The sequence below is a fragment of the Coregonus lavaretus genome (genome assembly GCF_964263955.1).
Source record: "Coregonus lavaretus genome assembly, chromosome: 23".
Classification (NCBI taxonomy): Eukaryota; Metazoa; Chordata; class Actinopteri; order Salmoniformes; family Salmonidae; genus Coregonus; species Coregonus lavaretus.
Genome location: NC_140010.1, coordinates 31971875 through 31984334, shown reverse-complemented (window position 1 = coordinate 31984334; position 12460 = coordinate 31971875). Strand labels below are relative to the sequence as shown.

Sequence of the window (12460 nt, the reverse complement as noted above, 5' to 3'; positions counted from 1 at the left end):
ACAAGTATTTGATACACTGCCGATTTTGCAGGTTTTCCTACTTACAAAGCATGTAGAGGTCTGTAATTTTTATCATAGGTACACTTCAACTGTGAGAGACGGAATCTAAAACAAAAATCCAGAAAATCACATTGTATGATTTTTAAGTAATTAATTTGCATTTTATTGCATGACGTAAGTATTTGATCACCTACCAACCAGTAAGAATTCCGGCTCTCACAGATCTGTTAGTTTTTCTTTAAGAAGCCCTCCTGTTCTCCACTCATTACCTGTATTAACTGCACCTGTTTGAACTCGTTACCTGTATAAAAGACACCTGTCCACACACTCAATCAAACAGACTCCAACCTCTCCACAATGGCCAAGACCAGAGAGCTGTGTAAGGACATCAGGGATATATTAATGTAGACCTGCACAGGCCAATAGGCAAGCAGCTTGGTGAGAAGGCAACAACTGTTGGCGCAGTTATTAGAAAATGGAAGAAGTTCAAGATGACGGTCAATCACCCTCGGTCTGGGGCTCCATGCAAGATCTCACCTCGTGGGGCATCAATAATCATGAGGAAGATGAGGGATCAGCCCAGAACTACACGGCAGGACCTGGTAAATGACCTGAAGAGAGCTGGGACCACAGTCTCAAAGAAAACCATTAGTAACACACTACGCCGTCATGGATTAAAATACTGCAGCGCACGCAAGGTCCCCCTGCTCAAGCCAGCGCATGTCCAAGCCCGTCTGAAGTTTGCCAATGACCATCTGGATGATCCAGAGCAGGAATGGGAGAAGGTCATGTGGTCTGATGAGACAAAAATAGAGCTTTTTGGTCTAAACTCCACTCGCCGTGTTTGGAGGAAGAAGAAGGATGAGTACAACCCCAAGAACACCATCCCAACTGTGAAGCATGGAGGTGGAAACATCATTCTTTGGGGATGCTTTTCTGCAAAGGGGACAGGATGACTGCACCGTATTGAGAGGAGGATGGATGGGGCCATGTATCGCGAGATCTTGGCCAACAACCTCCTTCCCTCAGTAAGAACATTGAAGATGGGTCGTGGCTGGGTCTTCCAGCATGACAACGACCCGAAACACACAGCCAGGGCAACTAAGGAGTGGCTCCTTAAGAAGCATCTCAAGGTCCTGGAGTGGCCTAGCCAGTCTCCAGACCTGATCCCAATAGAAAATCTTTGGAGGGAGCTGAAAGTCCGTATTGCCCAGCGACAGCCCCGAAACCTGAAGGATCTGGAGAAGGTCTGTATGGAGGAGTGGGCCAAAATCCCTGCTGCAGTGTGTGCAAACCTGGCCAAGACCTACAGGAAACGTATGATCTCTGTAATTGCAAACAAAGGTTTCTGTACCAAATATTAAGTTCTGCTTTTCTGATGTATCAAATACTTATGTCATGCAATAAAATGCAAATTAATTACTTAAAAATCATACAATGTGATTTTCTGGATTTTTGTTTTAGATTCCGTCTCTCACAGTTGAAGTGTACCTATGATAAAAATTACAGACCTCTACATGCTTTGTAAGTAGGAAAACCTGCAAAATTGGCAGTGTATCAAATACTCCCCACTGTATGTATTCACCCCCTTTGCTACGAAGCCCCCAAATAAGATCTGGTGCAACCAATTACTTTCAGAAGTCACATAATTAGTTAAATAAAGTCCACCTGTGTGCAATCTAAGTGTCACATAATCTGTCACATGATCTCAGTATATATACACCTGTTCTGAAAGGCCCCAGAGTGCAACACCACTAAGCAAGGGGCACCACCAAGCAAGCAGCACCATGAAGACCAAGGAGCTCTCCAAACAGGTCAGGGACAAAGTTGTGGAGAAGTACAGATCAGGGTTGGGTTATAAAAAAATATCCGAAAGTTTGAACATCCCACGGAGCACCATTAAATCCATTATTAAAAAATGGAAAGAATATGGCACCACAACAATCCTGTCAAGAGAGGGCCGCCCACCAAAACTCACGGACCAGGCAAGGAGGGCAATAATCAGAGAGGCAACAAAGAGACCAAAGATAACCCTGAAGGAGCTGCAAAACTACACAGCGGAGATTGGAGTATCTGTCCATAAGACCACTTTAAGCCGTACACTCCACAGAGCTGGGCTTTACGGAAGAGTGGCCAGAATAAAGCCATTGCTTAAAGAAAAAAATAAGCAAACACGTTTGGTGTTCGCCTGTGGGAGACTCCCCAAACATATGGAAGATGAGACTAAAATTGAGCTTTTTGGGCATCAAGGAAAACGCTATGTCTGGCGCAAACCAAACACCTCTCATCACACCGAGAACACCATCCCCACAGTGAAGCATGGTGGTGGCAGCATCATGCTGTGGGGATGTTTTTCATTGGCAACTGGGAAACTGGTCAGAATTGAAGGAATGATGGATGGCACTAAATACAGGGAAATTCTTGAGGGAAATCAGTTTCAGTCTTCCAGAGATTTGAGACTGGGACGGAGGTTCACCTTCCAGCAGGACAATGACCATAAGCACACTGCTAAAGCAACACTCGAGTGGTTTAAGGGGAAACATTTAAAAGTCTTGGAATGGCCTAGTCAAAGCCCAGACCTCAATCCAATTGAGAATCTGTTGTATGACTTAACGATTGCTGGTCACCAGCGGAACCCATCCAACTTGAAGGAGCTGGAGCAGTTTTACCTTGAAGAATGGGCAAATATCCCAGTGGCTAGATGTGCCAAGCTTATAGAGACATACCCCAAGAGACTTGCAGCTGTAATTGCTGCAAAAGGTGGCTTATTTCAAGTTTGTTTCACAATAAAAAATATTTTGCATCTTCAAAGTGGTAGGCATGTTGTGTAAATGAAATGATACAACCCCCCCAAAAAATCTATTTTTATTCCAGGTTGTAAGGCAACCAAATAGGAAAAATGCCAAGGGGGTGAATACTTTCGCAAGCCACTGTATACAGTACATACAGTGAGTGGGGGATCTCATGCTAACTATGCATATCTGATCCTGCCGACTACGCCAAATGTACTACTAAGGACAGTTTGAAGATGATCTATGCCACTTTTTTTAAAGGCCTATTATACATACTTAATTTCTATTGGTGGTCCTACTTCAGAAGTTTGATGTTAACTCTGCCCATATCTCTTTAACATTTGAGAATACAGAATCTTCCCTGATCTGTCCAAAGCGAGGTTGCTGCTATCAAATCCTATATTGAATTTCTGCTTATTTCAGAATGTTCATGATTGCCCATTAATTTCATGTTTATGAGACTGAACTTGGTTCCATTAAAAGTTGTTTTGCCTATACTTCTTTGAACAGCCAAATTATGTTAATTTGTACAATAGACAGTTGTACAATATCCCTGTGGTAACCATCTGTTTAGTTCAGATTTAGAACATAATTGCATCTATGTTTACAAAAGTAGGTCCATATCTTTTCACCCCAAGCATATATTGTGCTGCTGCTGCTGTGCTATTGAATTAAACAGTTGGATCTAGGCTGAGCAGAATGCTGCTCCGTTGATGTTTTGGAGGGTTGCTGCTGTTGTTGTTGATGTCTGTTGTTGAGCACTTTGAATAATAATAATAATTATTAGTATTATTTATTTTTTAATAATGGGGGTATATCAGCTTTAATATTGCAGACAGATTGTAACTTCAATTAATGTAATTGTCTGCATCACTTCCAATCCCCCATATGTTTTTTTTCTTCTTGCAAATATACAGTTGAAGTCGGAGGTTTACATACACATACACAGTTTTTCAACCACTCCACAAATGTCTTGTTAACAAACTATAGTTTTGGCAAGTTGGTTAGGACATCTACTTTGTGCATGACACAAGTAATTTTTCCAACCATGTCACACCCTGGCTCTGGGGACTCTATATGTTGAGCCAGGGTGTGTAAATTCTATGTGTTTGTGTTCTATGTGACTTATCTAGTATTCTATTTCTATGTTGGCCAGAGTGGTTCCCAATCAGAGGCAACGATGTGTCAGCTGTTGCTGGTTGTCTCTGATTGGGAGCCATATTTATACAGGCTGTTTTCCCACAATAGTTGTGGGATCTTGTTCCAGTTGGTTTTGTGTTAGTACCGTGGTCTTCACGTATCGTTTGTTGTTTTGTTTATTTTGTGTGTACACTTAATAAAATAAGATGTACGAATCTCACGCTGCGCCTTGGTCTACTCCGTCTAACGATCGTGACAGAAGATCCCACCATACCAGGACCAAGCAGCGTGTCCAGGAGCAGGCAGCCTGGACATGGGAGGAGATATTGGACGGGAAAGGGTCCTGGACTTGGAAGGAGATACAGGCCGGGATGGATCGGCGTCCGTGGGAAGAGACGGTGGAGGCGCGCCGTAGAGAGGAGCAGCGGCGCCAAACGGGTCAACGTCGGACAGGCGAGAGGCAACCCCAAAACATTTTTAGGGGGGGGCACATGGCATGGACGACGGGGCTGCTGGAGGCAGATAAGGGGCGAGTTCAGAAGGCCACCAGGTTACGGGAGCCATTGGTGAGAAGAGGGAAGGAAGTTGTAGAGGCACGGCGAGAGGTACTGAGGTGTATTGCCAGTCCGGTCCGGCCCGTTCCTGATCCCCGTTTAAGGCCAGTGGTTTGTGTTCCCAGTACGGCCCGGCCTGTTCCTGTCCTTCGCACCAAGCCTACGGTGCGCGTCGCCAGCCCGGCCCGGCCTGTTCCTGCCCCTCGCACCAAGCCTACGGTGCGCGTCGCCAGCCCGGCCCGGCCTGTTCCTGCTCCCCGCACCAAGCGAATGGTGCGCGTCGCCAGCCCGGCCCGGCCTGTTCCTGCTCCCCGCACCAAGCGAATGGTGCGCGTCGCCAGCCCGGCCCGGCCTGTTCCTGCTCCCCGCACCAAGCTAAGGTTGCGCGTCGCCAGCCCGGTCCGGCCTGTTCCTGCTCCCCGCACCAAGCTAAGGGTGCGCGTCGCCAGCCCGGCCCGGCCTGTTCCTGCCACTCGCACCAAGCCAGGGGTGCGAGTCGTCAGCCCGGTACGGCCCGTTCCTGCTCCACGCACCAAGCCAGGGGTGCGAGTCGTCAGCCCGGTACGGCCCGTTCCTGCTCCACGCACCAAGCCAGGGGTGCGAGTCGTCAGCCCGGCCCGGCCTGTTCCTGCTCCCCGCACCAAGTTAATGGTGCGCGTCGCCAGCCCGGCCCGGCCCGTTCCTGCCACTCGCACCAAGCCTACGGTGCGCGTCGCCAGCCCGGCCCGGCCTGTTCCTGCTCCCCGCACCAAGTTAATGGTGCGCGTCGCCAGCCCGGCCAGGCCTGTTCCTGCCACTCGCACCAAGCCTACGGTGCGCGTCGCCAGCCCGGCTCGGCCTGTTCCTGCCACTCGCACCAAGCCTACGGTGCGCGTCGCCAGCCCGGCCCGGCCTGTTCCTGCCACTCGCACCAAGCCTACGGTGCGCGTCGCCAGCCCGGCCCGGCCTGTTCCTGCCACTCGCACCAAGCCTACGGTGCGCGTCGCCAGCCCGGCCCGGCCTGTTCCTGCCACTCGCACCAAGCCTACGGTGCGCGTCGCCAGCCCGGCCCGGCCTGTTCCTGCCACTCGCACCAAGCCTACGGTGCGCGTCGCCAGCCCGGCCCGGCCTGTTCCTGCCACTCGCACCAAGCCAGGGGTGCGAGTCGTCAGCCCGGTACGGCCCGTTCCTGCTCCACGCACCAAGCCAGGGGTGCGAGTCGTCAGCCCGGTACGGCCCGTTCCTGCTCCACGCACCAAGCCAGGGGTGCGAGTCGTCAGCCCGGCCCGGCCTGTTCCTGCTCCCCGCACCAAGTTAATGGTGCGCGTCGCCAGCCCGGCCCGGCCTGTTCCTGCCACTCGCACCAAGCCTACGGTGCGCGTCGCCAGCCCGGCCCGGCCTGTTCCTGCCACTCGCACCAAGCCTACGGTGCGCGTCGCCAGCCCGGCTCGGCCTGTTCCTGCCACTCGCACCAAGCCTACAGTGCGCGTCGCCAGCCCGGCCCGGCCTGTTCCTGCCACTCGCACCAAGCCTACGGTGCGCGTCGCCAGCCCGGCCCGGCCTGTTCCTGCCACTCGCACCAAGCCTACGGTGCGCGTCGCCAGCCCGGCTCGGCCTGTTCCTGCCACTCGCACCAAGCCTACGGTGCGCGTCGCCAGCCCGGCCCGGCCTGTTCCTGCCACTCGCACCAAGCCTACGGTGCGCGTCGCCAGCCCGGCCCGGCCTGTTCCTGCCACTCGCACCAAGCCTACGGTGCGCGTCGCCAGCCCGGCCTGGCCTGTTCCTGCCACTCGCACCAAGCCTACGGTGCGCGTCGCCAGCCCGGCCAGGCCTGTTCCTGCCACTCGCACCAAGCCAGGGGTGCGAGTCGTCAGCCCGGTACGGCCCGTTCCTGCTCCACGCACCAAGCCAGGGGTGCGAGTCGTCAGCCCGGTAAGGCCCGTTCCTGCTCCACGCACCAAGCCAGGGGTGCGCATCGTCAGCCCGGTACGGCCCGTTCCGGCTCCACGCACCAAGCCAGGGGTGCGCATCGTCAGCCCGGTCCGGCCCGTTGCTGCTCCACGCACCAAGCCAGGGGTGCGCATCGTCAGCCCGGTCCGGCCCGTTCCTGCTCCACGCACCAAGCCAGGGGTGTGCGTCGTCAGTCCGGCACAACCCGTGCCTGGGTCACCGGTGCCTGGTCAGGTACCGGTCAGCTGCTCCACACCGGAGCTTAAGCAATCCGCTCCTACGATGTCCAGTCCAGCTCCAGCCAGCGGGGCCAGACCGGATCAGGGGCGCTACGGGGGGATTGTTGGAGGGTGGTGGGCAAGCCCGGAGCCGGAACCGCCTCCGAGGAGGAATGCCCACCCAGCCCTCCCCTGTTTGGTTTATGTTGAGGCGCGGTCGCAGTCCGCGCCTTTGGGGGGGGGGTACTGTCACACCCTGGCTCTGGGGACTCTATATGTTGAGCCAGGGTGTGTAAATTCTATGTGTTTGTGTTCTATGTGACTTATCTAGTATTCTATTTCTATGTTGGCCAGAGTGGTTCCCAATCAGAGGCAACGAGTGTCAGCTGTTGCTGGTTGTCTCTGATTGGGAGCCATATTTATACAGGCTGTTTTCCCACAATAGTTGTGGGATCTTGTTCCAGTTGGTTTTGTGTTAGTACCGTGGTCTTCACGTATCGTTTGTTGTTTTGTTTATTTTGTGTGTACACTTAATAAAATAAGATGTACGAATCTCACGCTGCGCCTTGGTCTACTCCGTCTAACGATTGTGACAAACCATTGTTTACAGACAGATTCTTTCACTTATAATTCACTGTATCACAATTCCAGTGGGTCAGAAGTTTACATACACTAAGTTGACTGTGCCTTTAAACAGCTTGGAAAATTCCAGAAAATGATGTCATGGCTTTAGAAGCTTCTGATAGGCTAATTGACATCATTTGAGTCAATTGGAGGTGTACCTGTGGATGTATTTCAAGGCCTACCTTCAAACTCAGTGCCTCTTTGCTTGACATCATGGGAAAATCAAAAGAAATCAGCCAAGACCTTAGAAAAAAAATGGTAGACCTCCACAAGTCTGGTTCATCCTTGGGAGCAATTTCCAAACGCCTGAAGGTACCACGTTCATCTGTACAAACAATAGTACGCAAGTATAAACACCATGGGACCACGCAGCCATCATACCGCTCAGGAAGGAAACACGTTCTGTCTCCTAGAGGTGAACGTACTTTGGTGCGAAAAGTGCAAATCAATCCCAGAACAACAGCAAAGGACCTTGTGAAGATGCTGGAGGAAACAGGTACAAAAGTATCTATAACCACAGTAAAATGAGTCCTATATCGACATAACCTGAAAGGCCGCTCAGCCAGGAAGAAGCCACTGCTCCAAAACCGCCATAAAAAAGCCAGACTACGGTTTGCAACTGCACATGGGGACAAAGATCGTACTTTTTGGATAAATGTCCTCTGGTCTGATGAAACAAAAATAGAACTGTTTGGCCATAATGACCATCGTTGTGTTTGGAGGAAAAATGGGGAAGGGTTGCAAGCCGAAGAACACCATCCCAACCGTGAAGCACGGGGGTGGCAGCATTATGCTGTGGGGTTGCTTTGCTGCAGGAGGGACTGGTGCACTTCACAAAATAGATGGCATCATGAGGAAGGAAAATTATGTGGATATATTGAAGCAACATCTCAAGACATCAGTCAGGAAGTTAAAGTTTGGTCGCAAATGGGTCTTCCAAATGGACAATGACCCAAAGCATACTTCCAAAGTTGTAGCAAAATGGCTTAAGGACAACAAAGTCAAGGTATTGGAGTGGCCATCACAAAGCCCTGACCTCAATCCTATAGAAAATGTGTGGGCAGAACTGAAAAAGCGTGTGCGAGCAAGGAGGCCTACAAACCTGACTCAGTTACACCAGCTCTGTCAGGAGGATGGGCCAAAATTCACCCAACTTATTTTGGGATAAAGTGGTGATCCTAACTGACCTAAGACAGGGAATTTTACTAGGATTAAATGTCAGGAATTTTGAAAAACTGAGTTTAAATGTATTTGGCTAAGGTGAATGTAAACTTCCGACTTCAACTGTACATACACATACAGTGGGGGAAAAAAGTATTTAGTCAGCCACCAATTGTGGAAGTTCTCCCCCTTAAAAAGATGAGAGAGGCCTGTAATTTTCATCATAGGTACACGTCAACTATAACAGACAAATAGAGGGAAAAAAATCCAGAAAATCACATTGTAGGATTTATAATGAATTTATTTGCAAATTATGGTGGAAAATAAGTATTTGTTCAATAACAAAAGTTTCTCAATACTTTGTTATATACCCTTTGTTGGCAATGACACAGGTCAAACGTTTTCTGTAAGTCTTCACAAGGTTTTCACACACTGTTGCTAGTATTTTGGCCCATTCCTCCATGCGGATCTCCTCTAGAGTAGTGATGTTTTGGGGCTGTCGCTGGGCAACACAGACTTTCAACTCCCTCCAAAGATTTTCTATGGTGTTGAGATCTGGAGACTGGCTAGGCCACTCCAGGACCTTGAAATGCTTCTTACGAAGCCACTCCTTCGTTGCCCGGGCGGTGTGTTTGGGATCATTGTCATGCTGAAAGACCCAGCCACGTTTCATAAAGAAGAAGTTACAGGTCTGTGAGAACCAGAAATCTTTCTTGTTTGTAGGTGACCAAATACTTATTTTCCACCATAATTTGCAAATAAATTCATTAAAAATCCTACAATGTGATTTTCAGGGAAAAAAAATCTCAATTTGTCTGTCATAGTTGACGTGTACCTATGATGAAAATTACAGGCCTCTCTCATCTTTTTAAGTGGGAGAACTTGCACAATTGGTGGCTGACTCAATACTTTTTTTCTCTACTGTACATATAAATACATATACATACATATATATATACATATCCTTTAAAAAAATATATTTCCCTTTATTACTTTCCAACTTTGATCAAATTAGTTCTTATTGAAGAGTTTCCTCTCTGAAGACGGTGCAGGGAGAACGGTGCTCCAAAATCAGCAGCATCACCGCCCCATCCTATTCTGTGCTCCCTCATTTCCAGTTTCAGCTCAAGTGGCTTGCCCTCCAAGATTGGATGTCTCTGTTTTTCTCAAAGCGACTGATTGTATGTGAAGCCCGAAGGTAGAGGCTAGACACAGCAATTTGGGGACATCCTTTTCAGAAATGATAACAGTTAATGATAATGGAACCTTCGAAGATTACTATAAAACTGTCAGATCTGTTTGGCTCAGTTGTTAAGAGCATGGCGCTAGCAGGCTAGCCACAACAAGGTTGTGGGTGAATTTCCTGCAGGGATCACAGCCACACACATATTAAAAATGCATGCGATCACTGTACTGTAAGTTGCTTTGGAAGTGTCTTCTAAGTGGCATATTTGTATTAGTGTCAGATGGATAAGTATGTTACTCCAGTGTTGCCACAATATATAGTACAGTACAGTCATGTTCCTGTTAATGAGAGAGAAGTCGGACCTCTAACATGGCGCTTCAGGGCAAATTAACTTTCACTTAACCTCATACATGAGTGGCTAATGTATCCGGAATTTCTATTATTAACACTCATCCAGCATTAGAATGTTAAGAAGACAGTATTTATATTTGCGCAATAATTTCTAATGTTTTGTTAGAATTGTTTTATTGTTGCCAGAGGAGGGGTACATTTGGAGTCAATGCAGAGCGAACGCAGGGCTAGTTATTCAAATTGCTTTCTGGGTAATACTGTAGGCTATGTCTCTGGGTCTCAGGGCTGTTCTGTGCCTACCAGCTAGCGCTTAGCTGTAGTCGCTGCCTCTGGCTCTTCAGCCTTATTGGACATTGTCTCTTAGAATCAGACATAGACTCGGCTGCATAACCCTTGTCTCTCCTTCATGCTTGTCGCTAGTGGGGTGAGGGACTGGAGGTGAGCTGGGAGAGTAGAAACAATGTCCTCTCCAAACGTTACTAGAGCAAAAGTTTTATCTCATCTCCACTTCATTGAAACTGCAAGTTCATTGAAATGTTAAATGTATACTGAACAAAAATATAAACGCAACTTGTAAAGTGTTGGTCCCATGTTTCATGAGCTGAAATAGAAGATCCCAGAAATTTTCCATACGCACAAAATTCTTATTTCTTTCAAATTTGTGCACAAATTTGTTTACATCCCTGTTAGTGAGCATTTCTCCTTTGCCAATATAATCTATCCACCTGTGCCACGATCGTCATAATGATTGGACCAAGGTGCAGCGTGATATGCGTACATCTCTTTAATAGTGTACTAGCAACACGATACAAAATACAAAACAACAAAACGAAACGTGACGTCCTCGGTCATGAACACAAACCAACACGGAACAAGATCCCACCAAACACAAGTGCACAACAGGCTGCCTAAGTATGGTTCCCAATCAGAGACAACAAGCAACAGCTGATTCTCGTTGCCTCTGATTGAGAACCACCCCGGCCAACCTAGAAAACACATGAACTAGAAACTGAACATAGAACACAAAACATAGACCCTACACACCCTGGCTCAACATATAAGAGTCCCCAGAGCCAGGGTGTGACAACCTGACAGGTGTGGCATATCAAGAAGCTGATTAAACAGCATGATCATTACACAGGTGCACCTTGTGCTGGGAACAATAAAAGGCCACAGATATCTCAAGTTTTGAGGGGGCGTGCAATTGGCATGCTGACTGCAGAAATGTAACCACGCCAGCCCAGGACCTCTACATCCGGCTTCTTCACCTGCTGGATCATCTGAGGGTGGTGGGGTTCTGAAGAGTATTTATTTCTGTAATAAAGCCCTTTTGTAGGGACAAACTAATTCTGATTGGCTGGGCCTGGCTCCCCAGTGGGTGGGCCTATGCCCGCCCATGGCTGCGCCCCTGCCCAGTCATGTGAAATCCATAAATTAGGGCCTAATTTATTTACTTCAATTGACTGATTTCCTTCTATGAACTGTAATTCAGCAAAATCAACTACAGAGACATATATTTTTTAGAGCTCTTAATAGTGTTCATTGCAACTGACCCTGGAGCGGTAAGATAAGCAAGCCTTACCTGAGTCAGAATGGCCCATAGGGCAGGAGCCTATCTCCTGTTTCTGTAGTGTGAGGCAGCTTGACATACAGCCCCATAGACAGCAGAGACACCAGGTCCCAAATGTTTTGTCTTTCATATGAAACGACTGGAAATCGAACACCCAACCTTCCAAAAAGAACCAAAAAGGGTTCTTCAAAAGTTATCTTATGGGGACAGCTGGAGAACCCTTTTAGGTTCTAGATAGCACCTTTTTTTCTAAGAGTGTAGAATACCTCATTATAAGCTGTAGACCAGGGTTATTCAACTCTTGCCGTACAAGGTCTGGAGCCTGTGGAACTGGCTTCAAGGTCCAGTGTTGAGTTTTAGGGCTGTAGACCACACTATTCACCAAGAGAGTTTTCATCTGTATTTTTCGTAGCTATCTATTTACCATCACAAACCAATGCTGGCACTAAGCCTGCACTCACCGAGCTGTATAGAGCCATATGCAAAAACGAAAATGCTCATCCAGAGGCAGCGCTCCTAGTGGCCAGTGATTTTAATGCAGGAAAACTGAAGTCCGTTTTACATCATTTCTACCATCAATTCAACTGAGCAACTAGAGGGATGAAAACGCTAGATCACCTTTACTCCACACACAGAGACACATACCAAGCTCTCCCGCGCCCTCCATTTGGCAAATCAGACCATAACTATATCCTCCTGATTCCTGCTTACAAGCAAAAACTTAAACAGGAAGTACCAGTGACGTGCTCAACACGGAAGTGGTCCGATGAAGTGGACGCTAAGCTACAGGACTGTTTCGCTAGCACAGACTGGAATATATTCTGGGATTCATCCGATGGCATTGAGGAGTTTACCACATCAGTCACCGGCTTTATTAATAAGTGCATCGACGGCGTTATCCCCACAGTGTCAATACAGGACTAAGATTGAATCCT

At 48.3% G+C, this 12460-nt stretch overlaps 1 protein-coding gene across 1 annotated transcript in view; it reads left to right on the top strand.

Annotated features, from left to right (window-relative positions):
* Positions 1–12460, top strand: part of LOC311150480 (phospholipid phosphatase-related protein type 5-like) — a gene marked incomplete at both ends in the record, with an annotated part of 96750 nt that overhangs the window by 65355 nt on the left and 18935 nt on the right. The window lies entirely within an intron of this gene.